General features: G+C 51.3%; 1 protein-coding gene across 21 annotated transcripts in view; it reads right to left on the bottom strand.

Moving 5' to 3' along the window:
- Nfasc (neurofascin) overlaps positions 1–12,106 on the bottom strand; it is a 163,359-nt gene extending 151,253 nt beyond the window's left edge. For 12 of the 21 annotated variants that reach the window (XR_015444256.1, XR_015444257.1, XM_013078603.3 and 9 more), the window contains exon 1: positions 12,001–12,106. The gene's annotated coding sequence lies outside the window, so the exon portion shown is untranslated. Of the gene's footprint in view, positions 1–11,996 lie in introns of all 21 variants that reach the window. The other 9 variants (XM_087193972.1, XM_087193973.1, XM_087193969.1 and 6 more) reach the window with 4 other exon arrangements.
- Between the last annotated feature and the right edge of the window lie 12,219 nt (positions 12,107–24,325).

Genomic DNA, 24,325 nt, shown 5'->3' with positions numbered 1-24,325 from the left:
TGTCACTGAGACCCAGACAGTGGTAGCACTCTCAGACCCAAAGAAAGACTGCAGTTTCCATAATACCTAGACTCTTGCTTTTCAGTACAAGCGACCCTCAGACAGGGAAGCTTCTCAAACGAAGAGACCATCAGCCCACCGGGACCCAGAACGGCATGGTAAGGAATGAGCCAGGATCAGGAGACTCATGTCCAACCCCAACTCCAACACTCAGAACTGTGCCATTTGGGAAAGTGATCCTCATTCTGGGCCTCTGTTTTCTCAGTGTAATGGGGATAACAGCATCCAATCCAGTGACTCGGTGCTATCACACATTCATGTCAACAGCCCTCTTAGGTGGACATTGGTATCCCCACTTTACAACTGAGCAAGTAAAGCTAGAGAAGGTCAAATAGTCGGCCTAGTCTCATTGGCTCTGCCCAATCCCTAATCAGTGCCCTTTCTGCCTCCCTACACTAGAATCATCATCCACTCAGTCTATATTTACTGCAAGTTGACCAAGGTCCTGGCACTGGATAACCCCTGTGAGTTACTCTTCCCACTAGAACTGGCCTGCTCTAAACAATCACATGCTCTGTTCCTACTCCATGGTAACCAGCTGAGCAGAGACCCCATACGCTGACTGGGAGCTTCACGGGCAGGCACTGGTACTGCGATGCAAGACATCTCTGCCCCCAAGTCTCTTACGGTCCCTGAGGTCAAGGAGGCCACAGCCTGGTGCGGAGCACCAGAGGCTGGAGAATTCACATGTAGAGTCATGTCCACCCAAGGGTGGTTTGCAGACAGGCAGTCCTACCTTTCCCTAGGATCTTCTTACAAACGCAGAATCTTAGGCCAAACCCAGACGTACTGATTCTGAGTGTGCAGCATCCCCGGGTCCAGGGAGGCCTGTGTGTATGCAGAGGCTGAGAAGCACTGTGTCGAGGGCAGAGCTCTCCCTGCACCCAGCCAGAGCCCCTCCCAGCGCCAGCTGGCAGACACGCCCACTGCTCCTTGCCAGGCACAGCACACCCTTAGAGAGGAAAGCAGGCATCTGGCAACCTCGGGAAGCCATGTCACCAAGCTCTACTTCTCCTGTCTCCTCCAGAGCTGCTCCTGGGCCAGCATCACGGGGCTCCCTGTCCTGGAGCTGCTGGAGCTGTAATGGACCCTTCTGTGACTAAGTGGAAGTCTCAAAGCAAGAGCCTGTCGCCATTTAAGGGGCGAGAAATAAAAGGAAGCTGGGCATGACGGTGTGTACCTGTAGCCCAGCACTCCGGGAGGCCGAGGCAGGAGCATCACAAGTTCAAGCCCAGCCTGGGCAGCTCAGTGACTCAGCAAAACCCTGTCTCAGAATAAAAAGAAAAAGATCAGTGCAAAGGGCCTGGTTATAATCCCCATACTGCCAAAAACCCAAAAGCAGTAAAAGGAGTTTCCTCCCCTTCCACAGCACGCCCCCCCCCCACCCCGAGTGCTCTCTGCCATGGAAGAGCGAACTCGGGACAGCACAGCCCCCAAGAGACAGCGAGCTGCCTGGCCACCCATAAAGACGCCACTGTCACTGCCGGCATGGAGGTGGCTGGTACCGGCCGAGCCTCAGGAAGGAGGGATCCTCGAGAGGCGGCCGGGGCGGGGTACACATCATCTGGCCTCGTGTCCTGAACCCCACCTGGCGCTGGAGCCCCACTGCCACTGTCTTTGTTTCTGCCCACTGAGCATGGGCGTGAGCGTGTGCGCTCCTGTGTGTGTCTCTGTGTGTGTGTGTGTGTGTGTGTGTGTGTGTGTGTGTGTGTGCGTTTTCACATGCACCTGCCTCTGGGCTCCTGTCAGATGCAAGCAATCACCCTCAGCTCCTCCTTTGTCGCTGCCCTCAGCACTGAGCACAGGGACTAACACCCAGCAGGAGCCTGATAAACAGCATTCGTATTTGCACACTCACATTTTCAGGGGTCTGACCCACAGCTCTGGGGTACAAAGAGGCACTCACACACAGGCATCTATCAAGGAGGACTGGTGGCACACGGAGACTCTGGGAGAAAACAAAAAGGCTCCCCTAAACAGCACATACCCTGGCTGAGAAATCAGACTTATACGCAGCGAGCCTAAAATACCAGACTCATGGACAGCAGCTGCCATGTGCCAACTCAATGGACAGTTTCTGCTCTAGTCCTTTGACCTGCTTGCTGATTGACATTTTAAAGTATTTCTCCCTTTGGTACTTCTACCATTCACCCATATGCCCATCCTGGCCAGGTACACCAGGGAAACAGGACAAGAGCAAAACAAACCAAAAAACAGAGTTAGAGCCAAACATAGCAGCACGTGCCTTTAATCCCAGCACTCTGGGAGGCTGAGGCAGGAAGGCTGCAAGTCTGAGCACAGCCTAGGCAACTTAGCAATTTAGTGAGATCCTGACTCAAACTTAAAAAAAAAAAAAATTTAAAGGGTTGGGAAGAAATGGAGGGAGGGGGGAAGGAGAGAAGAAAACATAAAAAGAATTAGGATGTGCTATATACATGTACCAACTCCCCATGATGAACAGGATCATGTACTACAAATCTATGCTAATAAAAATAAATGAAAGGGCTGAGGATGTAGCTCAGTGTAAGGCCCTGGTACTACAAGAAAAGAAAAGAAGAAGAAAGCCAAAGTTAGAATGGGAGATGGATCGAGATCGGAAACCTCTCTCTGCTGGACGGATACTCACGAGCATCTGACACCACAGCCTAACATTCACCCCCACCACACCCCAGGGCCCAATTTCCAGCCATAAACGCTGCATCGCTTGCCCATTTGAGGCTCCAAAAAGTCTTGGATCAGGTCTCTGGGACCCCAGCCAGAATCCAAGGAGACGTCTCTCTGCCCTTGAACAGAAAATTGCAGGGTGTCCCACAAGGTTGTTTTCATTATGAAAACAAGAAACCGCAGGTGAAACTCACGCTGGACACAGACTGTGGTTTGGACTGTGCATGGGGCTCTCTCCAACAATTTGTCCAACTTCCCCTCAGCCAAAAGCCCACTGCACTCTGCATCAAGGCAGAGTGCAGAGGCAGAGGCAGAAGGAACCAATAAGCCAAGGTCGAGGGTTCTGAGTGGACACAGTTGTGCAGTCCAACCCATAGCCACAGTGGCGATTTAAATCTAAACTTAATTTAATTCAACATTCAAATCTTCAGCTACATGAGCCACATTTCACGTGTTCAAGCGCCACAGAAATGGTGGCTACCATGTTACGCAGTGCAGATGTAGAATATTTCTATCAGCACAGCAAATTCTACTGAACAACATTCACCCTGAGCATTAGGTATTTTATTTGGAGCAATGAATGGGGCCTTCTGGGAGCTTCTGCTGCTCTCTCCGGTTTGCTGGAGAGGTGTAGGTGCTTTGGGGGATGCTCAGCAGAGGGGGTCCATTTTCACAATGAATGAAGCAATGCGCTAAAATTCTCATGTAAACACAAAGACCCTAAAGCGAAGCGTGGGGGGTACCCCATGGGCCCTCTGCGCATGCATAATATGCACACACACACACTGGCTCTTTTAAGAGGATCCATCCTTTCACTTTCGTCACAGGGCTGTGAAGTCACATGCTGTAACCAGTTTACTGCCAGAAACCCCACATGCTGCCTGGCTCTAGCCAGACTCATCTTCTGCATCCCTCTGGGTGATTCTAAGCATTGGAAGCCCTGCTTTCCAACTTTTCAGAAGACGGGTCAGCACTCTGGACAGCGACACGCTCCCTCCCAGGCTCCGGAGTTTCAGCACTCCCTTCTTCCCACAAACCCCTCAAAAGGAGCTGTCCCTTCCGAAACCACCAGGGGCCCATTCACTTCTAACGCTACTTCTCCTTGTTGTCCAGAGCAAGAACCACTTCAGCTGGCCTCTCTAAGCTACTTTGCTTTGGGAGTGCCGTCTGGCCAGACTAATAAAGGTCTGTTTTACTTTCAAAAAAAAAAAAAGAACCACTTCAGCTAAGAAGCTGCACCTTCCACTGCACCAGCTCAGCCAATTCACCATGCCTAACCACACTGCTGCTTCCCCCTCTAGTCCTTTGATTATGTTCCTTCACCCCAGCAGAAGTGTCCATTTCCTTCCTTTGCCCATTCACATCCTGCCTCTACCGCTCTTCAAAATCTTTGGTATCCCACAATCTCTGATATCCCAAAGCATTTCTAGTTTAGATTCTCCTTTGGGGGCATAATTATATATCATCTTGTGCAATTACTCGGTTCATACACAGTTTTTAAAGTTCCAGGTGGGCCAACATACAGAAGAACTAGATTTTGCCAGCAAGTTGCTGCACAACCACAAAAGTCACACGACCCTTCTGGCTCTCAGAGTCTTGATCAACAAAATAACCATCTTGGACTAAAACATTTCTGACCTTCATGAATCAAGCATTCTCTCAAAACAAACTGCCACCTAGAAGAATGTGCACATAGTAGGGATTTCAAAGAATAACTGCAAATGCTGGGGCCGAGGATTTAGTTCAGTGGTGCAGCTGCCTGCCTCAAAAGTACAAGGTCCTGAGTTTGATTCCTGCTAGCAAAAAGAATAACTGAAAATGCAACAAATATTTTATAAAATAAGGGCAGAGCCCAAGGCTGGGGTCAGCCAGAGAATCCTGGATTAGTTTCCAGTGTGGGTTCCAAAAGCTTTAGTTCCACTCAGTGTGTGATGATCAGAAAGAGATTCAGTTTCTGCCTCACCTGTGTCAGCACAGGAAAACTGTCCATGGCCTCAAAGGCATTTTCCTTCATAAAGAACGCATCACTTCTGACATGTGGAAAAACACCACAATGGGTATTAGAACAATGGCATGGTAACAATGCCTCCCATATAAATGTCTCTCATATAGGTCAACTGAAGCCCACAGCAGTGTACTAACTTCACTACTACTAATTACACATAAACCCAGACAATGGAAAATAACAAGAAGCACAAATGTCAGTGGTGACCCAAAATAAACCACTGGCTGGTCTCAAAGTTAAAGATGTTCCAAGAATGGTAGAGAAACTGACTTCCAGTTTCAGCTCATTGCCATACTTCCTGTCAAAATGACTGCTATAATACTTCCTCATAATTAACATCCTATTCTCAAAGAATTCACTTTATGTATCTACACACAATAAGATGGAGGAGTAGCCCGCCAGGTGTGATGGTGCACACCTGTAATCCCAGCATTCTGGCAAGTGGAGGCAGCAGGCTCCCAAGTCCCAGCCCAGCCTGGAAACTTAATCAAGATCCTGTCTCAAAATTTAAAAAGATACTACCTCAGACAAAGGACTACTATCTAGAATCTATAAAGAACTTTAAAAAATCAGATCCCCCCAAATTCAAAGACCCAATTCAAAAACAGCCACCTGAAATGAACAGACATTTCTCGAAGTAAAAGCAGCAAATAAACTTATTAAAAAATGTTCAACATCACTGGTCACTCAAGAGATGCAGATGAAAACAACACTGAGATTCCACCTCACCCCAGAAAGAATGGCTGCTATCAAGAAGTCAACCAATAACAAATGCTGGCGAGGGTGTGGGGAGAAAGGAACACTGATCCATTGGTGGGAGTGCAGACTGGTGCAACCACTGTGGAAATCAGTATGGAGATACCTCAAAGAACTAGGACTGGAAGTCCCATTTGACCCAGCTATTCCCCTGCTGAGTGTCTTCCCCAAAGAATTAAAAGAATCATACCACAGCGATATATGTGCACCCATGTTTATAGCGGCACAATGTGTCATAGCTAAAGCTTGGAAACAGCCCAAGTGCCCATTAACTGGAGACTGGATAAAGAAGATGTGGTTTTTTTATAAAATGGAGTACTACTCAGCCATAAAGAACAAGAAACTAGAGACATTTATAGCTAAATGGATGCACATTGAGGCGATACTCTTTTTTTTCTTGGTAACGGGGATCGAACTTGGGTCCTTTCGCTTGCAAGGCAGGAGGCGGAACCACTGAGCTAAATCCCCGGCCCAAGGCGATACTGTTAAGTGAAATAAATGGGACACACATGTGTAAATACCAAGTAGTTTCTCTGGTGTGAGAAACTGAAAGTGTAAATAATGGTTAAAATGAATAATTGATAAATTTGAAATAGGAAGAAAAGGTCCAAAGGGGTAGGGGAAGTGGGAGGAGTAGGGGAAAGAAAAGAAGGGAAAGGAAACATTATGAGAAAAGGAAAAAATGGAAACAAAGTCTTTGTAAATAGGGAAGGGAGGAAAGGAAAAGGGAGAAAATAAGAACCAAGATATATCATGTAAAGGTACAAGCACCCAGTGATGAATGTAAATGTATATCTAAAACGTACCAATAAAAGAATCTAAGGGAAAAAAATTTTTAAGATAAAAATAAAAAAGGGCTGGGGATGTAGCTCAGTACAAAGGCCCTGGATTCAACTGCTGGTATCCCACACACAAAGAAGACAGGGAGGTGACTATTCTGCTCTTGCACAAGGAAAAAATGAGGCTAGAAATGCAAAATAACTTTTACATTGCAAATGAGACAAGAATCTGGTCAGAATATTTTTACCAACATAGGTGGCATATGTGCATGTCCACACACATGTGTACATGCACGCATGTGCACGCACACACACACACACACACATATGCACACCTTCCAAGAACAGAAAGGGAAGACTTATGAAATACACTGATCCTGGAGCTTGAAGCTTCCTCTAAATCTTTGTTTAAAAAGAAGTGCTACTGCTGGAACCAACCGGCCAGCATCAGTAAAGAAGGAGGGAGCTCTCCTCACTGGGAAAAGTCCTTGGAATTGCTCCGCCAGACATTTACTCTCTGCAGAAAATCACAAGATCTGAGAACAAAGCTCAGCATCTGGTCAGCCCACTCCAGTCAGCCTGCACAGGCTCCAGGAAGGCTAGCTCAGCATGAAGGCAGAATCCCTGTCCTAGGAGGCCCTGCCCAAGCTGGCCATCCTAAGTGTTCAGAGAAGCGAAGCCAAAGCGGGAAGAGCCCAGCACCAGCAGGGAAGAACAGGACTCCAGCCCTCAGGGCACACCTGCTCTTTCCCTAGCACTCTGACCATAAAGACTGCAAGTGCTGCTTCTCAAGTCCCCGCTTGGGTCCTCCCCCTTGCAAGACGAAGCCCACTGTCTTATCACACTTCCTGTCCATCTCCTAACACTAACTGTCTGGAATTAGCAGGTGTTCCTTATATTTGAACACATATCTCTTATCACCTACAGGGCAGAGACAAGGTCGCATAAGCTGCCATGATGCTCCAAAAGATGACATGGTATCCCTGACCCAAAGAGCAGGTGCACCATAATGTCTGGTGATGATCATGAGGATGATTAGACTTTCCCAGAAAGCTCAACCACCAGCTAAGGGCAGAACTATGTATGGAGCTGAATGTGTGGGGCTGGGTGGGGCAGGCAGAAAATCGCACCACTTGAAAGACAACAGCCTTCTTCCAACTCTCCTGGCTCAGGACTTCCTTACACAGGACTGGGACAGAAATTCTCCCTCCCAACCCCTGAGAAGCTGATCCTGGCCTGTTTATCTCATTAACTCTGTTTATTGTGATCCTGGTAAGAGTTTCTGAAGTCCTCCAAGCCCCTCTCTAATTAAATTCATTAGAACAGATTGGAGCTTTCTTTCTGGATCTCAGAAAAATTAACAACACGATTAGCATCATAATGACAGGGAGAGGGGCTGCCAGGGAGGCCATACAGCAGGGGCTGGGCCAGGCCTGGCGGGGAAGAGTGCAGAGGAGCAGGTGAAGGAGCAGAGGGCAGATGCTCAGGCAGCTGCTTCCCAGAGGAGGGGAGCTGCACAGCTGGAGGGGACAATGGGGCCCAAGAAGATGACCCACTGTCCCCAAGCACTCCAGATTTTTAGGGGACTGCATTTGGGAGAAGAAGGAATGAACAGGAAATTAATCAATAATATAAATCCTAGAGACCTGGCATTCAGGACACTGACTGGCAGAGAGAGAAGTATGGGTTTTGAAGTCAAACAAATATTGGTTTAAATTCTAGCTCTGCAACTCACCTGTTCTATGATCTTAAAACAAGTAACAACCTCTCACAGTCTGTTTTGTTACCTGCAAAACCAGAACTCTAACAGCTGCTTTTATAGAGTTCATGGTTATGATGATTATGTAAGATGACGCATTTGAACCACATAAGGGGACGCCTAGCACATAGTAAGCACTCAATACCGAAGACTATTGGTATTTTGCCACTTACATATTCCCTGGCTTGAAGGAAGGGTGGCTCCAGAGACCTCAAGCTGCCTGGACAATCTGACCAATTCCCTGGCTCAGCAAGACTGCAGAAGTGCCTACTCAAGCACCCAGTCCAGCCATTAGCTCCCAGAGCTGTCCCCCTGCAGTCCCAGAGACCGGGCCACACGCATCCAACATCTGCCCCTGCGTCGCGGCCTGAGCCCTCACTGGCCCTTCTGAGTCACTGCTCACAGCTTGCATCTTGGGCCAGAGGGCTGGCCAAAGAGCTTGGTGATGATCCCAGGTCCTCCTCTCTCTCCCAGACCCCTCCACCAGGCTCCTCTTAGGCCAGGAACCCATCCAGCCTCTTTGAGAGCATTTCTCGTGCTTATTTTCATTTGTTTTCACTTTTTCCTCTCCAACTCAAATTTATACGCCCAGCACTCGGCACAATCCCTGGCATGGGCTCAAAGACTCGGGACACAATAATGAAATGAAGTCAAACATGTGGAGTGGGGAGAGGCCGCTCACAGGAGGCCGGGAGCCTCCACCTTTGGGTTCTTTTCCTGGTTCAGCGACGGGAGTTCGAGGTAAGCTGTACTCAAATGTTTAACTTTCGAGGTGTCCTCTGCTCGCCTCCCCCCCCCCGCCCCGCCTGGCCTTCCCTGATGACCTCCCGTAACCCCGAGATCCTCCACACATACCAGAGCTCACAGCATTTGCTTCTGAGCCTGACCCTCCACAGGTACCTGCTATTCCCCCAGCAGCTGGGAGCTCTTTAAGGGCAGGCGGGCCTCTTTCCTGGCTTGGTCTGATACTCTAAGCGGTTCCACGTTTTGCCCTTGAAATACAAGTGCTGAAGAGAAAGAGTTGGGAGAGGTAAGTGGCCCGGACCTCATCCCATAGTTTCCTGTGGGGTTTCCCCACTGGGCTGCAGCTGTACAGGAGGGGGTTTGTTCAGCTCCCACAGAACATCCCTCTCTTGCCCCTCAAGCCGGGATCGGATACACATTGAATCTGCCCCTCCTGCTCCACCCTGTTCCTGACAGCGAACTTCAAGGTCAGCCCTGAGCTACCATTCCTTTCTGGATGGATCAACCACACCCTCTTCGTGGCTGTGGGTGAGAGGAGCCAATACCATCAGAACCAAGGCCCAGCTGTTCAGCACCACTGTCTCTACACTCTCACCCAAGCTCACCTGCGGCCTGCGTCTGATGCCCTGTCTCCCTCTCCCCATACACTGGGAGCACTGAGGGACCTGCCTCTGCCTTACTTTCCCTCTCCACGATCTTGGCACTTAGCAGAAGAGCTCATAACGCTTACTGAATATCTTTGAAATGAGGAAGCTGCGTCCAGCCTTAAGTTCCTCTCACTCTCTCCCCATCCCTTTCTGGCTGCTTAGGAATTTCTTTTTCTAAAGACAAAGGGAAGACCCTCAGTCCTGGCTGGTCTCAGAGGCCTCAGAGTGCCTCTGCTTTCCCAACCAGCCTGCCAGAGGCGGGGAACCTTGGAATCCTGCCCCTCGGTCACTGCAGGAATAGGATCTTGCTCTGGTTAGGCCTCCCTCAGAATCCAAATCCAGAACCCAACCCCCAGCCACCTCCACAGTGTGCCCTGCAAGGACCAGCCACCACAGTACAGCCCGGTTCAGCGCACAGGGAGCGGCGAAGCACGGCTGCCAAGTGTTGCCCAGCTCTCTGGAGAGCTGGCTCTTTTCTCTGTGTCCCTTGGTTTTGCTCTCCACAGCCTTTGTGATGCCAAACAAGGGGACGAGGGATGAGATGAGGTGCACAGAACTGGGAAATAGGTGCGCTGTTATCAGAATCCCCCACTTTACCCAAGCCCCAATCGAGTGAGCCAACGTCAGAACCCTCACCCAATCAGCTCGCGACAACAGCTGCAGGTGATGCCTCCTCCCCGTACCAGGAAAAGCTGGCAGCCCAGAGACACGGATGCCAGGGGAAGCTTCCACCCCACCCCCACTGGTGATGGGGAGGGCACGGGGACTGGGGACAAGGCAGGGGTCGGCCACTTCCCCGAATGCATGCCCCTGGCCAGCACGGCAGGAGACCCATGACCAGGCACCACTCATCAGCTGGAGGTGTCCAATCACTCAGCTCTCCAAAGTGAGGAGGCCTTGTGGAAACGGACAGTCTGCTCTCAGCCTCCCACCTCAAGTGTCTGGGCTTCAGCCAAGGTCCCCGGGGCAGGAAATGGACTATGGACTGTCATTCCCTGTCTCGTGGTGACAGTTTCTGGGCTATTTCATCTGTGTTCTCTCCCTTTCACACACACACACACACACACACACACACACACACACACACACACACATCCTCAGCTGAACTCAAAGACTGGGCGGGGGGGTAATGCCCTCCAAAGTGCCTGCTCACTCAAGACAAAGGCAGATCGCTCATCTTTAACTCTTTCTGCAACGCAGCTCCCAGACCCTTCACCCTCAGCCAGGGGGAGGACAGACCTTTGCCTGCCTTCCTCTCCGGCCCAGCCCACATTCACAGCTCACATGGCCCGGGTCTTCCTGATGGGCTTCCTCCCTCTACACAAATTTTCCTTGGACTTCAGCTTCTGCTTAAAGTTTTATGTGGCCTGCCCTTGCCACGCTGGAGATATGGTGGGGCCCAGCCCGGCTCACTACAGTTCCAAGGATAGATAAGATACACGAGGCCGTCGCGCCAGGGGGAGAGACAGGCAGAAAGGGGGCACGGTGCTCCACCCCTCCGGACCCAGGGAGGAGGCATCTCCATCCAACACAGCCCACGCCAGGAGCCAAGGACAGAACCAGAAGCAGGCCCTGCTCTGAGGAAGACAGGGGCTGCAGGGACCGAGTCCAGGTGATTCAGCACTCTGCCCACTCTCAGCCCAGCCCCAGGCCACTCTCAAGGCAGCGCTCGCTCGCTCGATGCCAGAGTGCTGACTTGGGGCTGAGGAGGCGTCCCTTCTAAAACCCCCAACTCTCCGGCCCTTTCCACCCTAGGGCTCCGCATGGGACTCAGCATGAGCCCTCTCAGCCACCCCTGGGAACCTGGCCCTTTCCGTCCTCATGCTCAGCATCCCTCGAGGAAACAAACCTGAAGGGCCGGAGGGAGGGTAGCTGACTGGGAAGTAAGGAGGCCCGCTAACCCCCAGCGTCCCTCCCGCAGGCCAGGCCAGGCTGGAAGGTGGGAACGGGTTGGAAGCGGATCGCGTCCACAGAGCGAGCCCATGAGCATTCAGAGGCCTAGGCCTCCCCACGCAGGGAAGAAGGGCCCGGGGCCAGCGCAGAGCTGAGCGCGAGCCACCTGGCGTGAGCAGCCCCAAGAAGGGCAGACGGGAGGGTAGGGGTGGCAGACCTGCTGAGAGCCACCGGGAGGGGCGGGGTGCCCGGGAGGGGCTCTCAGGGGTGCAGGAGGAAGGGGCTAGGACCCGGCGTGCAGAGGGCACCCGGGGAGGACTGAGCAGTGGGGAGCTGCAGCAGTGAGGGGGCCAGGGACGGGGGAGGGCGGGAGGAGGGCTGATGGGGGGCTAGGAAGGACAGGACGAGCGGAGCAGTGAGGAGCGGGCTGTCGAGGGAGCCAGGGTGCGAGGGCCGGTCGGGCCGTGGGTGACAGAGGCGGGGACGGAGGAAAGCGGGAGAGGGAAAGGGTGCGGGGGGGGGGGGATCCAGCGGGCGAGTGAGAAAGGGTGAGCGCTGGGGAGGGAGGCCGCGCCCGCCGAGGCCGGAGACGACGCCACGCCGGGGCGGGACGGACGAGGAGACGGAGCCGGGCAGGGGTCCCCGGACCCCGCCGGACCCCACCCCGTCCCTCGGGTGGCCGCGCTCACCTACCTCCCAGGGCTCGGCCCCAGCCCGGCCCCGGGCGCGGTCCGCGCAGTCCGCCGCCGGTGCAGCCACTTCCCCGAGGCCCCCGCAGCGCCCCGCGCCGCCCGCCGCCGCATTAGGGCAGAGACCGCCCGTGCGCGTCCCCGGGAGCCGGCGTGCGCGCCCCCGCGCCCCTCCCCGCCGCCCGGCGTCCGCCTGCGGGAGCGTGGCCAAGGAGGAGCCGAGGATGCTCGGCGCCGCCCGCCCGCGCAGGAGAGAGGATTGCGGGCTTTCTCCAGCCCGACGCCGGCCTCTCGGCGGACCCGCCTTGAGAGTGATAATGAATACCGCCCAGGTATTGCTTGAGAGCACGCAGGAGCAAGATCGCCGAAGCCCCAGGAGGGTCACGTGCGTGCCGCGCGTGCCCCTTCACCCTCAGGCTGGGGCCGGGGGCGCGCGTTCGTGGGACAGCTTGTCTCCCCAGGGCGTAGCCCAGACACTTGCTTTGGGTGCACTGTCCCGGAACGTTTGTTGATTGAAGAGTTGTTGGATCCAGAACAGGGTAGGAGCAACGTGGTGATGACTGCTACTGGGGCTGGAGTCTTTGTAAAAGAAGAGATTTTGTTTGTCCTTGGGGGACGCGGGCCCCTGTCCCGGGCTTGAGTTAGGATGGAGATCAGAGATCCGAACGTCAGTCCTGCCTCTGTACCTATGACATGAGCAGGACTCTTCGTAGGCCTCAGTTTCCTCAAGTGAGGGAGAAAGTTGGCTTCGTGATTGCCCAGGTCCCTTCTAGCTTTGATGTGAAAATACGCTTAAGCCCGGGGCGCACGGGCAAGAGACCTGGCCTCCGAGTTCTCACCTGAAACCGTGAAAGATCCCAATTAGAGAGAGAACCACAGAAGTTTAACCTTGGAAGATTCCAAAACTAGGAAAGGTCTAGTGCAACTCCCCACCCAAAGCTACAGTCCCTCTGCGCCCCCAGCCCCCTCCTCTGTGCCTACGCAGCCCCGCCCAGGTACCTCGCTGACCGGAGCCCACCTGCCGGCCTCTGTCTCCCCCTCCAGCCCGAGCTGGAGAACCGGGCTGCTTCTCGTTCTCTGCGTTGTCTGTGCCTCAGCACACGACAGCTGCTCAGTAAGTCCTTCCTGCAGGCTTGCGGGACTAAGGATGGCTGCAGTAATTATCCAGGGAGCTGACAAATGCTCCTCTCTGCTGCTAGGTGCTTTGAAACCTGTAGCTACCGCTGCTGAGCGAAGCCTGTGCGATGCCATAGGAGGACGGTGGCCTGAAAGCAAACTGCTCCTGGGTGTTGGGGACTCTGGGCAGACACCTCTCTCAGGCCCCCTGCCTGTGCAAACAGTCTGGGTCGCTCAGAACCAGCACCTCAGCATCCTGCCGCCAGCCTCATCTCGCAGTCCTGTGAGCTGAGCGAGACACTTCATTCGGAAACAGTGTGCAGTGTCTTGGGGTGCCTGCTCAGCTCCCCCAAGGGAGGGAATGCCGAGAAGTGGAAAGAATTTGGAAACTGGGAGCCCTGTCCAGATGCCAGCCTGGCGCTGCCAGGTCCTGCACACTGGCAGGCGATTTAGAGAACTTACAGCAAGATCTCAAAAGCACAGGCACTTGGGTCTGGGCCCGGCACGGCTCTCCCTTACCCTCCTTTGAAAGCGTCCAGTTGTGGTTGGCTCAGTGGAATAAAGAAAACAACTTCCCTTTCCCAAGCAGCCGTGCTGTGCTGGTGGCTAGGTCTCCAGTGTCTGCTGCTCCTTTGCCTTCTGTGGGTCTAGGGGGTGGGTACTTTAGAAGGCCGAGCTGCCTACTGGCCACAGCCTCAGCTTCAGAGGCAGCCTGCTGGAGTTCAAATTCCACCTCCTCCACGTCCGATCTGGTGAACTAGGGCAATTTATTTCTTTACCTTCTGTTTCTTTTTAAAAATTACTATCAAAGGTATACAAATATGCAATTGAATTGGAGTCTAATCATCCCACAAGATTTCTTATAAAGTACATTTGCCCCATTTTTCCCCTCTCCAACTATCATTCCTTTCAACTCTTTTGAGCTGTTTCTTTGGTTGAGATACCTCTGTATCTCAACAATGTGCTATATTGTGGCTTCTTGCTCTTCCAGTTTTGGGAACTAACTCTTGACTTTGGAAGTCTTTCCTATGAAAGACTGTCTTCCAGCCACCCTGTCACCTCCATAGACTCTTCCTGTCCCCTCCCCTGCCTTCCAATTTAGCCACTTCCTGATATTGTTTATATGATAATCGGTATTTATTATGGCCACTTAAATCCCATCTACAATTTAGCATTTCACATCCCACAATTTTTTGTTTTTCTTGGAGTTGATAATTGCCATTTTTGTTTACTTGTTTTATGTAAAGTAACTACCTATAATTCAACCTTAAATTCTCATCAGATTTCTGTGTCCATGTGTTCAGATCCAAAATCTTTTCTGAAGCCTTCTGACATGTTCCAGTTTGTGTCAGTTCCTCCAGGTCCACAGCGCTGTTGTTGGTCTCTGTACACCTCAGTTCCTTCATCTGTAGAATGAGGATAACTGTGATATCTCACAGAAGTGTTGGAAGGAAAAATGAAGGAATTTGTGTAGCACAATGTTGGCTGTATCATAAGCCTCCAGTAAAAGTTACATACTATTTCTCTAGATGGGAAAACCAGAGTTCAAGCAGCAGCCTAAGTAATAGATCAAGGCCCAGCTGTCTGACGTAAACTACTTTGCTATTTTACAATGGCTCTAACATTTTTAAATGTCCATACTAGAATCTTCCAATAAGGTCAAGCTGAAAGAACACAAGGTTTGCCAAGAAAGTCCTGGCTTGCAGGTGGGGTGAAGTTGGGCAGTTCATATAACCTCTCTGACTTATTTTCCCCATCTGTAAAATGGGGACGCTGTGAGCATCAATGAGATGACACTTTGTGGTTTGTTTGTTTTTTCCAGTACCGGGGATCGAACTCAGGTCCTTGGGCTTGCACAGCAGATGGCAAAACCACTGAGCTAAATGCCAGGCCTGGGCTGACACTTTGTAAAACAAAGCACTCCACACAGGTGTTAGGCATCGCCTGGCTTCATTCATTTTTAACACTCGATTTTCACCCAAAGGCTGAGAAGTGATGTTCTTTTTTTTTTTTTTTTTTTTTTTTTTTATTGCTAGTAGTTTTTTTTTGGTACCGGGGATCAAACCTGGGACCTTTGGCTTGCAAGGCGGGCAAAGGAACCACCGAGCTAAATCCCCGGCCCTCATTTTTTTTAAGAGCAAAGAAAACTCTCTGGAGGCCCAGAGAGACAGGAAGTCATGTGGCGCCTCAGCAGTTGGAACTGCCCTGGAACTCAGGGACCTTGTGTAAAGAAATTACATCTGGGTCTGAGGGGCAGAGAGACCCTGGGCCCTGAGGGTGAGGCAGCGGGCATTTCCTTGGCCTTGGTGGTCTCCTTGCCTGAGTGGGGAGGGACACCACCTGCTGGCGATCGACTCTGAGGCGAAACACAGCTCCCCAACCCACTCTCAGCTATTCCGCTTGTGACTCCAGGATGCACACACACAGATGCTGAGCGCTGGGGACAGGGCAGGGCTCCAGCGGTGTGCGACAACCTCCCAGCTGTCCCTTGCACATGGTCCCGGGAGGTGCAGGGAAACCACAGATTTGTGCATCATGGGCGGAGAATTAACCTGGTATGGACTTCCAGGAGAGCAGTTCAGCAGGACCAGCGAGACTGTGAATGTGCCCTTGGCCCGGCAGTGGCACCGCTAAGACCCCAGCCTGCAGAAACGGGCTCAGGCCACAGGGACCAGTTCGAGCCCAGAAGAGGGCAGTGCTGCACACGGGCAAAGGAGAGCATGGGGCTGTGTTTTAAAAGATGCTACCATCTTTCACAGAGAAAAGCAACTTGAAAACAGCATATAGGACATTTCCCCTTTCTTGGAGAAAAATTAAAGCAAGCTGGGATACGGGATGGGAAGAAGAGGAAAGAGGGAGTAAATAAAAACCTGCTCCAGCTTAGGAGAAGAGATTGGAGCCCCTGATGGAGATCAGGAGGGGCCAAATTTGTGTCAAGCCTCTCACATACCAGGCCCTGTGTCGCTGTTCTCCCCAAAACCACTGTCCCCCACGCTGGACAAGTCCCAAAGGATGGAAATCCTGGCATCATGCGGAAGGATGAGAACAGGGAGACAGCCAGGCTGAGCTACAAGGAAGTGGATGGAAAAGGATCTTGTAAGCAGGACATGGGAAAGCCAGCTGCGGAACATGTCAGGGGTAACCGAGGAGGCGCGGGTTTTAGACGGAACAGAGGTCCCTCGCAACGCAGGGAAGACCAGGGTTTCCCCAGCAGGTACCCCAGGAAGACAGGCGCTCTGATCTCCGCTCCTGTCTCCCCAGCATCAGGAGGGAGTCACTTCGCAGCCCAGTCTGTCCCAAGGTCAGGGAAGGAGAAGGGAACCAAGAGTCTGGGCCCTGACCCTCTCCCCTTTGGCCAACCCACAATTAACTGCCGGAGGTCCTGTGTCGAGGCCACGCCCTGTCTGCAGACCCCTCACCACCTCCCCAGCTGGCACATTCTGCCCCCTTCCCTGGGGAATAAGCAGAGGGAAGGAAGGGCCCGTCCACTCCAACTAGAGAACATCTTTCCATCTGCTTCTCGCTTCTCGCTTTAAAATTAAAAAACCAAATTATTTCCTCGGGTTCCGCCCGTCGTCCACCACTTCAGAGAGCCACAGAGCTGAGCTCGGGAGGCCTCTTGCCAGCCCAAGCCCCTGGTGTCCGGAGCAGAGTCCTCCCCGTGCCCGCAGGTGGCATCCACGCCTGGCTGGGACGGGTGGAGGAGGCAGAGAGGCTCGGAAGGGCGGCCGCACCGTCATCATCAGACTCTGGGTGCATCAGCCCCAACCCTGCCCCATCCGGGCTCAGAGAGCTAGGCGAGGGGAGCGGCCTCTGCAGAGCCTCTTTAATGCAGGGCGTGGCTCCGCGCATAAAAGTCCTGGAGGGAGCAGGGTTTGTAAAGCTTTTCGCCGCCACAATGAAAAGCCCACACCTGTTTATCCACAGCAGTACTGAGAGCAGCTGTCTCCCTCCGTCTGCAGCAAGTCATCCACAAACTTTCTCTTGCCGATTATATAAGCTGGTTCCCTGCGGGCCTGGGAGGTCCGTCTGGGCAGGCGGCTCACACTGGCTAGAGCTGGGGGTGTGAAACCAGATTCCTCCCCAGCGGGGCCTCCCGGAACCCCGCCCCTCTGCAGTTGTCTCGCAAACTCGCTGCACCACTTAGTCTTTTTTTAAATGAAAAAATAAAACAAAATTTTACAATAAAATAGTAAATTAGTTAATGCACTGTGCATCATTATCTTCCAAGTAGTTACTCAGAATATAAGACATAGACAAAAAAGATTCTTGCAAAAAAAAAACAGATAATAGCACAAAGATTTCTTTTCAGTGAACTTAGAGAAACTAGTAGTATAAATGAAGCATATTAGCATATATACTGAAATATCTTTTTTTTTTGTACCAGGAATTGACCTCAGGGCCTTGTGCTTGGTAGGCAGGTGTGGCGCCACTGAGCCACAAGCCTGGCCTCAAGTTTATCCTTCTTTATGACAGTGTAGTACTCCATTGTATACCAATATTGTACCACGTTTTCCTTATCCATTCATCTGCTGATGAGCATATGGGCTGTTTCCAAGATCTAGCTAATATACATGGTGGTGCTATAAGCATGGGTTTGCATTATCCTTGTAATAGGATGATTTTTAGGAAGATACCTAGAAGAGGGATAGCTGGTCAAATGGAATTTCTATTTTTAGTTTTTTGAGGAATCTCCATACTGATTTCCACAGTGGTTGCACTAGTTTACCTTCCCACCAACCATGTAGAAGGGTTCCTTTTCCCCCTCATCCTCATCAGCATTTGTTATTATTACCTTTTTTGATGACAGATGGAATCTCAATGTAGTTCTAATTTGCATTTCTCTAATGGCCAGCAGTGTTGAACATTTTTTCATGTATTTTTTTGGCCTTCCATACTTCTCAGAAGTGTCTGTTCATTCCAGTCACCCATTTCTTGATTGGGTCTTTTATTTGGGGGAGTCTAATTCCTGAGTTCTTTGTATATAGGATAGAAGTTAGTCCTCTGTCTGAGAAATATCTGGCAAAATTGTTTTCCCATTCTGCAGGCTGTCTCTTCAGGCCATTGTGTGTTTCCTTTGCTGTGGGGAGGCTTTTTGATTTGGTAGATCCCATTTGTTCATTCTTAGTATTATTTCTTGTGCCATTGGGGTTCTGTTCAGAAAGTCCTTGTTCTGCCTCTGTCTTCAAAACCTCTTTTATCTCCCACCAGATTGTTTCTGTTTTAACGCTTAGATCTTTCATCTGTTTTGATTTTAGTTTAGTGGCTGGCAAGAGAGGGGTCTAGACTCCATCTTCTGCACGGGGAGAGCCAATTTTCCAAAGCTCCTGTAGGCTTGAGACTACCGCGCACTGCCAGTTGCAAAGACATCTGCTCCACCCAAACCAAGTGGTTAAAACACAGGAAGCATTTCGCACCTGCTTCATCCTCGCAGTGCCTCCAGACCTCTCGTGTGACAAGAGCCTCTCCCCATGCCAGGCCCGACCTTGTCCACACCAAAGTGCCCATGGGAGATGCCCTGGGTGTGTCCTGAGGTCTCAGCTCTGCGTCCCCGGGGTCCAGCACAGCCCTCTGCTCACAGCTGAAGCTCCATCGTGTTTGTTGAGTGAATGGGCGAATGCATGAATAAGAGCACAGCTGCTATGAACATAGAAACACTGTACTATTCAATAGCGGTAGCCACTAGATGTACGTGGTAACATACCTTTACATTAATAAAATTGAAAATTTAGTTTCTCAGTCACACCAGGCACATCTCAAGTGGACAGGAGTCCCATGTGCCTCGTGGTTATTACAATGAATAACCTGGGTTGAAGAACATCACTGTTGTTGCAGAAAAGTTCTATGGACCAGCACTGGACTGCACTGTGGACGACGCCACTGGAAGTCACAATTTTTCGCCGGGGGGTGGGCTGTGAGATCTAAGTGCTCCCCAAGTGGTGGTGCACGGAGCTGGTCAAAGAATTACACTGCCATTTATATCTAACGTAGGAGTGAGAACATCTAAAAGCATATTATAAGGAATACCTCCTTGATGAATAAATACGGGCTAAATGAAGTAAACAGATTATTTTCATGTACCATCAAACACAGAAAGAAATGAACAGACCAAAGGAAGGAAATGCAGAGGTCTGGGTGTCCTCATAGCCTATAAACAAATATCTGTTTCCTTTCTTAGATGTGGAATGGACATTACTTTGCTGGAATAATTTCCCGGAGAAATAAACACATTAGACAGAAATAAGCCGCCGTCTACTGAAATACGGCCAAATAAAATATCTGCCTTCACAGCATCCAAGAAATCTCTAGCAGCCACTGGATTTCTGGGTAAGGTAAGATTTATGAGGGTCTCTCCCTTTGTTTTCCATAAATCATCAAAATATCTGTCCACTGCAACATTTCGGGCCCTGAATTGCCTTTCCAACACCGCCTCTTGCTTGGAGTGAATGCATATTAATCTTTTGTTGGACACACATCTTGGTGTCCTAGCAGCAAAATGTGGACTTTGAGGGTCCCATTCACCACCCACTGGCTGAGCCCTTTGCCCTCTGCTGAGAAGACTCTAAGTGCAGCTGGAGAAGGAGAGAGAGGGGCTTCACCTTCATCCCTGATGCTGGGCTCCTGGCCCTGCAGCCGCTCCCCATCTCCACCCTCAATTCCTGCTGGCAGCTCGATCAGGTTGGGGGCCAGGAAGTAGCAGCTGAGGACTCCTCCTGTGGACCCCGATGCCCCAATTAGTTCATCTTATTAATGCCGATTGATTGCCACAGAACTGGCAAGTGGGCAGGAAGAAGTGGCTGTTTAAAATAAACATCTAGACTGCAAGTGTGTGAACTGAACACCTGCACTCGGGCTCAGGTAGCGACCTCGAGCCTCCCACCTCCTCTGAAGGACCCAGGACAGGGACTGACGTCCAGCAGACCATGTCATGGTCATGCAGGCTTCTAAATTTGTAGAGATTTGTTTCTGTTTTTGTTTTGTATGGGGGGATTAAACCCAGGGGCTTCACACCTAACTACATCCCAGCCTTTTTTCTATTTTTCTTTTTTAAATTTTGAAACAGAGTCTCGCTAAGTTGCTAAGTTGTCTAGGGTGGGATCAAACTTGTGATCTTCCTGCTTCAGCCTCCCAGAATGCTGGAATTGCAAACATGCACCACTGTGCCTAGTTTTAATTTTCAGTGATCCATGACACAGTCACAAAAGTTACAGTTACCCTTCTATGGGTCCTACAGGAGTTAATCAGCAACAAAGAATTTCTGTATTAAGGACACAGGGCTTTGTAACTAACAACAGCCTTGTCATTCAGCCTTGTTGCCTCTCAGGGCTGCGAGTAGACCAACTCTGTCCCTTCTGAGGACTCAGGAGCTGGGGAGAGGCGCAGACCTGCTAACACTGGCTTGTAATGAGTCCTCCTCTGTCTCCCCTCACTGGAGCTGGGGCCGAGATCAGCCATGCCCAAGGGCATTACCGATCCGTGTGAGCAGCCTTCATTTAAGATTTATTCAGAACACCAGCTCTGCATGGGCCTTGTAAGCACCGAATACCAGGAGCGGGTGGATCCCCCTTGCAGAGGTGTGGGTGCCAGGAGAGAAGCCCTGATGGCTCTTCCTCTCTTACTACTGTCCAGCCCTTAAAACCCCAAGAGTGGACAGAGGCTTCCAGCCGTGCCTCCCCCGGTGAGGAGACCCTCCCCTGGTCTGGCATGCAGCCTCTGTGTGTGTGTGTGTTGGGGCATGATGGGGAGACTGAGCCCCTCTGGAGGACAAATATTTAACATCCGGGTCACTGGAAATAAAGGGAGCCTCGATATCACCTTTCAGGGTCCAGTGACTCCAGGTTCTTTCTGCCTGCCCAAAGAATTGGCTAGGACAGCCGATGGACCACTAAGTGTAACTTTTATTTAAAGTAAGAGCAGGAAAGGAAAGAGTGAGGAAAAGAGAAGAGCAAGAAGAGATGCATCCTGCAAACAGGATGGGCCACTGTGGTGCAGGACAGCAGAACAGTACGACTGCAGGGCCAGTGGGCCACAGCCACCATGTTCTATATTCTTTCAGATCCGGGTCATTGCAGGTTGTTCTGCCCACACATCTTGGCTGTGACTGACAGGTCACATCCCGTTGTTCAGCCTCCACTTTGGTTATATCCTGTTTCCAGCCAACCTGCCATGCACTAATCTCCTGCCTCACCATTGATAGTTTGGCAATTTCTGTGGTGTAAATTCTCCCACTGTGTCAAGTTCAAGGTCCTACCACAATGTCACTCCTTGGTGGAGCGGGGGTCTGCAGGGACTCCTCCCATGTCATATTCGCACCACACGGATGCCAGGACACAAGGAACTGCATGAACATCTATGGTAGCAAAAGAACTGGGAAACAGGGAGCTGTGAGTTATTTCTACTCTTTCTTTTAAATGTATTTGTCACTTTATGCATTTTAGTTTTTAATAAGGACTGCATTTCACAACTGGCTTGCAAAGCTCCTGAAAATTTAGGGATTGGCTCCTGGTTAGCGTATGTTGCATGCCTTCAGGGTTTTGTTATCGTTCGTTCGTTCATTTTTCCTTTCCTTCTTTCTTTCTTTGTGGTCCTGGGATTGAACCCAGCACCTTCTCACTGAGCTACATCCCCAGCCCTTTTTTTAATATTTTATTTTGAGTCGATGTCTCACTGTGTCACTAAATTACCCAGGCTGGGGTCAAACTTGAGATCTTCCTGCCTCAACGTCCCAGAGTGCTGGGATTACAGGTGTGCACCCCCCATGCATGTTTTATGGAAGTGGAAGCCGTATGTGATAGGTACTGTTGGTGACCCATTCATACTCTGCTAGTGACTGGTGTTGTCACCCCCAGCTGTGAGTGCTGTGGGTAATGGTGAAGGGTGATCTGAGATGCCAGAGACCATTGAGATACCTGGTCGCCCCCGAGACAAGTGACAACTTACACAGGGTGCAAATCCAGGCCCATTGCCTCAAGGACCATCCTTGTGATGTGAGTTCCACCCAGAGCATCTGTGGACCAAGCTTGGTCCTTCTGTCAGACGCATCCTGGCCTGGCAAAATGGAAAGCTGGATGTGAGTCCCTGTGGGATGCTCCAGAGGCTGTTCCTGTATCAAAAATAAATGTCTAAAAGCAAGTGTAGAATTTTTTAGAGTAGAAAACAAACTGTTTAGGCTAAAACTTTAGGTGTCTAGCTTTCTGTGAATTGCTTCTTTTCCTAGGTTGGCAGTTGTGGGGACTTGGTTACTGCTATGACCTCGAAGTAGCTGGTGGGAAGGCTTTTCCATCTTTGGTCTCTATTTATTCTTCAGGGTGTGGGACAAAGTAGGGAACAAATGGAAAAGGGGTTGAGGCTTTCTTGGCGAGAAGAGATGAGGACAGACCTTGGTCCTGGGGAAGACCCACTGCATAGCCCTGAAGTCGGCTTTCCTGCCTGGCAGCATGTTGTTGAGGCTGGGAGGGAGGGGTTGGCAGGGTGGCTACTGACCCTCCCACCACCGGGCTGCAGGTGCCCTGGGGATGCCCTCTACCACCCAGAGCATCTGTGCCACGCAGGGCCCAGGTAGGACAATGTGACAGGGGACGGGGACTGGAAAGCCCAGAAAATGATGGGGGTAAGGGATCATGGTGAACGTGCCATCCTGGGGCAATGCTGACTTACCCCAGCAAAGAGAGAGAAGGGGGCTGGGAAAATGTGGGGGAGAGAGCGTTCCCTGTGTTCTTGCCGGGGAAAACACCCCCATAAGGAAACAAAGGCAGGGGACTCACAGAAGTGAGAGTGAATGTGTTCCCCTGCCCTACATTCTGATTTTGAAATTTTCTGGCAGGTTGTTATTTTGGCCCTCGAGTAATGAAAGAAAATGTCCTCTGAGGAAAATGGAGATGCAGGATGCACAGACAAAAAAGCTGACTTTTGTCCAAAGCTAGTCAGGGCAGGACCCTCTGCTCTTTCTGAAAATGTCCTTTCCTAAAGTGTGCAAGTCACCCTTGTCCTGGTCACTTTCTCACCACTGGGACACAATACCCAACAGCCACGGCCTACAGGAGGAGAGGTTTATTTTGGTTCATGTTTGGTCCACGGTCAGCTGGCTTCAAGGCAGGAAGGGCACGGTGGAAGGGCTCGCATCATGGCGGCCAGGAAGCAGAGAGGGAAGGGAGGGACGTGCATCCTTCCAAGTCACACTCAGTCCACACCACTTCCAAGGCCTGCCTCATCCGGGGATGGAGCCATTCATGAGGACAACACCACACCCATGACTGAGTCACCTTCCAAACACACAAAGCTTTTGGGGACACCGGATCCAAACCCTAACAACCCTGCAGTGCACAAAGCACCCACAGACACTATGGGCTGTAGTTGGTCTCTACAAGCCGTAGAGTAGGGGGAGCACATATTATTGCTCCTGTTTTATTGGAGCTTGCTGGGGTCTCACTGTGACCATGTGGCTTCTCCACTGCGTGGACTCAGGGCAAGCTGTTTATCTGCATGTCCTGAGCTCACTGCTAAGAAACCAGAGGTTGGGAAGTAGTAAAGGAGCCAGACCAGAAGGGTGACAGACGGAAATGGGACCCCCTCCCCACTGGGTGCGGGACGCTGATCTGCAGGGAACTCAACTGGCCACGGAGGCACTGGGGATGGAGAAAGCATAGAGTGACAAGGGCTTGGTGTCTGGGGACCTCTACGGTCTTCTTAGCAGGTGTGGCTGCGGCTCAGAAGGTCCCTGAGACCACATGCAGGCTCAGTGACTTACAAGGACCCACAGAACCCAGGAAAACTGTCACCTCCCCAGGACTGGGCCAGAAGAGAGCAGCTGTGAGTTCTGCTGTCCCCTCCCAGCCAGGGAGGGCAAGGAGTCAGTGCTTCCTTTTCCCAGCGATGACATGTGGCCATGTGGGCAGTGTTGCCAGCCGGGGACACTGCCCCAAGCTTTGGTGTCCAAGGCTCTTAACTTTTTATTAGAGATCAACCATGCAGCATGGCCGCCTGCTCATGTGGCTGACCTTAGTCTCCAGCCCCTGCAGAGGTCAAGGTGCTGGCGTCCCAGGCTGCAGCACATGCCAAGGGTCAGAGGTCACCTGCCAGGGGCCAGGCGGGAGCCAAAGCCATCTTTAGGGAGGAGGATGCTCTACCGCTCACAGACCATCCATGCCACCATGGCATCCAGACTGGAGGATTCTCTTCCTCAGGACCTCTGCACCATAGTGCCAGGCCCTGCC

This window comes from Heterocephalus glaber, unplaced genomic scaffold (assembly GCF_053883595.1).
Source record: "Heterocephalus glaber isolate CG9 unplaced genomic scaffold, H.glaber_assembly_v1.0 deba00001600, whole genome shotgun sequence".
Lineage (NCBI taxonomy): Eukaryota > Metazoa > Chordata > Mammalia > Rodentia > Bathyergidae > Heterocephalus > Heterocephalus glaber.
This window is presented reverse-complemented; position numbering and strand designations above follow the sequence as displayed.